The sequence below is a fragment of the Triticum urartu genome, chromosome 5A (assembly GCF_056163025.1).
Source record: "Triticum urartu cultivar PI428250 chromosome 5A, HENAU_Tu73, whole genome shotgun sequence".
NCBI classification, from domain to species: domain Eukaryota; kingdom Viridiplantae; phylum Streptophyta; class Magnoliopsida; order Poales; family Poaceae; genus Triticum; species Triticum urartu.
In genome coordinates, this window is record NC_141877.1 from 136,048,113 (window position 1) to 136,053,707 (window position 5,595).

Sequence of the window (5,595 nt, forward strand, 5' to 3'; positions counted from 1 at the left end):
ATTTCCGTTTCGATGAGAATTTGGCACTATGCATTCTTTTTGGTCCTATTTTAGGCAAAGTCATGCCAATTTTTTTTTCTTGGTTCTAAAATATCGTTTTGCTCTACCCCGCAGGCGACCATGGTCCGCACGATGACCGAAGGCATCGTGAATAGGTTTTTGAGCTCCGCGAAGGCTGAGATGCTTCAAAAGAACGAGACGGAGATAAGATGTCCGTGTCAAAGATGCAAGCTGAAGAGCCGTGTTGCGGACCCGGATTCCGGGTAGGTGCGGGACCACCTGCTCTTGTGTGGTTTCATGGATGGCTATCGGTGGCAAGGTGATGAAGATGACTATGAAGTCGTCCATGGGGGCCGGGCAAGAAATGAGGAAGGGCAGCAAGACAACCACCATGGCAAGGGCGCGCGAGAAGACGAAGAATCTCCAGGACATGATCATGAAGGTGATGCCGGACATGATGATGAGGAAGATCAAGACGAAGGGCATGATCATGAAGATGAAGATGCCGGAGGAGACGACGATGGACCATCGATGGGCTGGGTGCAGGACCCTCATATTCAAGAGCTGCTTCTCAAGCAGACGGATAATGCAAGAGCTGCCGCCAAAGAGAAAGCCAAGCTAGATCAACTGGAGATAGACGCGGTTACTCCATTGTATGATGGATGCAGGCCCGAGGATACCCGCCTGAAAGTAACGCTCATGGCTCTGGAGATGAAGGTAAAACACAAAATGACCGACGCATGCTTTGACGAGAACATGTCATTCTGGCACGAACGTCTTCCCAAGGGGAACAAGTGCCCGACCAGTTTTGAGGAGGCGAAGAAAATCGTGTGTCCTATGGATTTACCGCACGTGAAATACCATGTGTGCATGAACAATTGCATCATTTATCGGGACGAGCATGCAGAGTCTACCATATGTCTGGTGTGCGGTGTCACTCGATACAAGAAGAGGAAGAAAGCTCCTCGAAAAGTGGTGTGGTACTTTCCGATCACTCCTCGTCTGCAGCGGTATTTCGCGGACCCTAAGCTAGCAAAGCTCCTTTGTTGGCACGCGGATAGGGAGGAGAAGAAGCGAGAAGATGACGGAAATGTCCGGAGATAAATAAAAAAGACAAGATGCCGAGTCACCCTAAGGATGCGAGCTAGTGGCAAGCGTTGAACTTCGAACACCCAGAATTTGGGGACGATCCAAGGAACATCGTGCTGGGCGCGACCACCGATGGAGTCAATCCGTTTGGTGGCCAGAGAAGCACACATAGCACCTGGCCTGTGTTTGTGTGGATGTACAACCTTCCCCCTGGTTGTGCATGAAGAGGAAGTACATTCACATGAGTATGCTAATTGAAGGGCCGAAACAACCAGGGAACGACATCAATTTGTATCTAGGGCTACTGAAAGAGGATCTAGACATGCTGTGGAAAACGCCAGCCAATACATGGGACACCGCAGAGAAAGAATATTTCCCTATGAGAGCCGCACTGCTCACGACAGTGCACGACTATCTCGGTTACGGATATGTCATGGGGCAGGTGGTCCACGGATTTTCTTGATGTGTCAGGTGCATGGATGACACAACGTATCGCCAGCTAGATAGAGATCCTGGTTCTTCGAAAACTGTGTTCATGTGACATCGAAGGTGGCTTCGCGACGATGACCCATGGAGAAAACGCAAGGATCTGTTCGATGGTGAAACCAAACCCCGAAGACGCCCGCGTACGAGGAGCGGCGAGGAAATATACGAGTTGTTGAAAAATTGGAAAGATTGCCCACTGCAGGGAAAGAAGCAAAAGGCGCCAGAGCCGGGAAAGAAGCGAAAGGCACCAGAGCCGCTGCTGAAGGTATGGAAAACGTCCAGAGGGAAGCATAGCCAGGGGCTTTCTGACCGAAGATTACATCTCCTACTGCACGAATTATCTAGGCATTGAGAACCCCGTCGGTCTGCCCATCAACAGGCACCTCGGCAGGCTCGCTGGATGGGGTCACCGTGAGGGTTGCCGCGAAATGCATGTCGACTTCGAGGGTCGACTCGCCGACTTTGCAAGAGCAAACCTAGTCGCGCTACAACACATAGACGTGGTCGATCCTTGGGTGGTAGAGCACAAAACCTTTATTGAGAAGACGTACAATGACCGAGGCCAACAGAGGACGGACGGAGATATAATCAAAGAGCATAACTCATGTTTCACGTGTTGGTTCAAGCAGAAGCTTCTGTCGTACCCTTTACATGAGAATTCTTCCGCGGAAGAACAACTCATATTCGCCTTGTCACAGGGCGCCGAGCACAACCTGATGACGTATGAGGCATACGATATCAACGGCTACACATTCTATACCGAGGGAAAGGACATGAAGAGCGATGGTTATCAGAACTCCGGGGTAACAATGGAATCCTACACCGGTAGCGACAAGGACATATACTACGGAAGGATCGAGGAGATCTGGGAGCTGAGCTATGCTGGAGAGAAGGTCCCGATGTTCCGTGTCAGATGGGCCAAGAGCGTCCTAAAAGAAGACCGGTATTTCACCACCATGGTTATACCCGAAGCCAAATCCTAGACCGCGGGCGCAAACGTCATCGCAAAAAATGAACCATGGGTACTGGCTTCCCAAGTGGACCAATGGTCATTACCGACCCATCAAAGCCCAGTCGTGTTGTCGTGAGGAGAGGCAAAAGGATTGTCATCGGAATGGATGGAGTCGCCAATGAGCAAGACTTCGACAAGTATGGCGACCCAAAGATGGAACATGACGACGACGATGATGTACCAGCATACACCACAAGAAGAAGCAGGACCACCCTACCTAAAGGACGTCCGTTCAAGAGAAGAACTCCATTTACAAAAAATAAGGGCAAGATTGTGAATAGGTAGCTAGCTAAGATCGATTGTATTTAAATTATAGCCTTCATTTCTCGATTGTATTTCGACATATTGAAATGATATTTCTTCTGTTCTAGTGTCCTCATGAATATTTATTTATGTTTATTATGGTATTGAATTTCTAACTCACAAAAAGTATTGAATTTGTTAATACTTTTTGAATTCATGAATATTTTTAAATTTCATGGGCACTTTTTGAATTCATGAATTTCAAATTTGATGAATATTTTTAACCCTCCCCCGCTCCACCGCCGCCGACGACCCCCCGCACCCTCCCCCGCTCCACCACCGACGACGACCCCCCACACCCTCCCCTGTCTCCTCGCTCGGTTCCCCCGAGCGAGACCTAGGGTTTAAGACATCGCTGCCGGCCCTCTGCTAGGCAACAAAAAATCCTAAAAAAATTACTAATGGCGCACCGCTAGGGGGTGCGCCATTGCTATCAAAAAAGATTATTAATGGCGCACCTCTAGGGGGTGCGCCATTGCTATCCAAAAAAAGATTACTAATGGCGCACCGCCTGGAGGTGCGCCATTGCTATCAAAAAAAATTACTAATGGCGCACCGCTAGGGGGTGCGCCATTGCTAACCCTCCCCCCACTAAAATCCCCAATCCCCTTTCCCCCAATCGATCACATCTCTCTCAGTGCCCCCACCCACTGTGCTGACCCACTGCGCCGCCGCCGCCCCCGCGCCCCCGCCGCCTCCCTCTCCCCATCCTCCCCTTCCTTCCCCTCCGACCGACCCCGGCGCGTCTCCGTCTCCACTCCATCGAGCACCGAAGCAGGCCCCGACCCACCTTGACGAACCGGACCTCCGCCACGCCACCTCCTCCCTACCTCCGCCTCGCCCCCTCTGCCGCACGGATCCCTCGTCGCAGGTCGCTCCCCCCAATCCAGGCCACTGCCCGGACTCAAGTATGCAGCTTCTCCTCCTCAAGAAGAAGAAGAGGAACACGAGCCTCTTCCTCCTCTTCTGGGCAAGGGTACGAATCCATCTTCCCCTTCTCTTCTTCCCTTTCTAGTTTTCTTCTCCGTCTCCCGCATCTCATGCATGCGTGTGTGCAGTTTGTGCAGGCAGATTGCGCCCATCTAATCTGGTTGTGTTGGGTGAAGAAACGGGGCCGTGGATTAGCTACTGCGGGTTGAATTTCCTTGGATTTGGTTCCCCTGTTGCCAAGGTGACCTCTTCTCTCGCCTCTCTCCCCTTCTGATCTAGTTTTTATCAGAGAGTATGGGACAAGAATCATGTATTTTCATCAGAAGAAAGGAACGCTACTTGTATTTTTGTAGGCATGTATATCTGTGATGTATATTTTCTCTCCTGCTAAAATCTGAGATTGCAATTTCTTAAAGAAATGCTGAACCTTTTTATGAACTGTAGCAGGCAAGTGTTATAATTATTTAGTTTTAGTCACGGCAGCAGCCATTTGTACTATAGTAGCTGTATATGTTGAGGTCATGCATTGTTTGACATATGAAGTAGTACTGCCTTTGTTAAGTCCTGGCTCTCATATGGGATGAGTATTTCATTAGAGAAATACAGCACTTCTTGTATTTTTGCTTGTCTGCAGGCATGAAGCACTGTGATGTATATTGCCTTGGAGGCTTTAGAGTGTAGTGCATCTTGTATCTTTTTGAGTATTAGCTGTTAGGAATGCCCATCACGCGGGAGGAAGAACCATGCCACCATCTAATCTGTTGTCGTAAAAATTGTAGTGGATATCCTGCTCTAGGATGTTACTTGCAAGTACTTGCTTGCCAAAGAAGTTGTATAAAATGGTACAGAATTAGTTTTTATCTGATTTACTGAACACCGCATGTAAAATGATCAAACCATTTCTCTACTGTTAAAGAGAGACTCTCTAGGTTGCTACCAACTTTAGAAGGCCAGTGTTGTCAAGTTATTCGTTTCGTGCAGACTTTCTAGATGATGATCACATTGAGAAAGACTTGTAAAGATGATGATCATCTTTTACAGAAAACAATTTCTGTAAACACGTCAGTAACTTTTCTAGTTTGCTGGGTTTTGTCTCTGACCATCGTGTCGTGATGATTTTGCAGGTACCCCAAGAGGCCCTTGAGTTTGCTGGAATGTCGATTAACTTCCGTTCCGGCAAATTCGTGTACTCCATATGTCCTATTTTCAGCAAAGGTCATGCTGAAATTTTCCGTGAATTTTAGCATGACTTTGCTAAAAATAGGACATATGGGGTACTTGCGACTAATGCATGGGCCAGGGTATCGTAGTACTTAATTAAGTAGGATCAACTGCCTCGTGTGTTATACATATAGAACTGTGATATGTTTACAGTCTCTTGGTGTATTAGAATTCTCCTTCCCTTTTCTTGATAAGGTATATTATTAGAAGATACCCATATATATCAGTCAACCTAGGGTGCCTCGGCATCGATAAACCCTAAATGATGAAAACTTAACTTAGCATTTAGGGTGCCTCAGCGTCGACAAACCCTAAATGATGAGACCATGATCTTGTTCCTTGACAATAACCAACTTTTTGACCAAACATTTTTCCTATTTAGAGAGAAACATGGCCCACAACGATGAGGCCGGTGGTTTGGGCAAGCAATTCTGGGAGCTGTCCCAGGAGATGGAGGAAGAACCTCACCACTATGAGGACGCCGCGGAAGACACCGATCCCGACTACACAAACCCTAGTGGCGTCGGAGATGACACCACTGATGGTGCCTCCGA

General features: G+C 48.2%; 1 long non-coding RNA gene across 2 annotated transcripts; it reads left to right on the plus strand.

Annotated features, from left to right (window-relative positions):
* Positions 1-3,523: 3,523 nt before the first annotated feature.
* On the plus strand, positions 3,524-5,228 carry LOC147970598 (uncharacterized). 2 transcript variants are annotated; one of them, XR_015603246.1, is made up of 3 exons: positions 3,524-3,866; positions 3,949-4,061; positions 4,945-5,228. It is a non-coding gene; the product is annotated as an uncharacterized LOC147970598 (long non-coding RNA). The 2 variants fall into 2 exon arrangements; XR_015603245.1 differs by lacking the exon at positions 4,945-5,228 and having other exon boundaries at positions 3,949-4,263.
* The last annotated feature ends 367 nt before the right edge of the window (positions 5,229-5,595 follow it).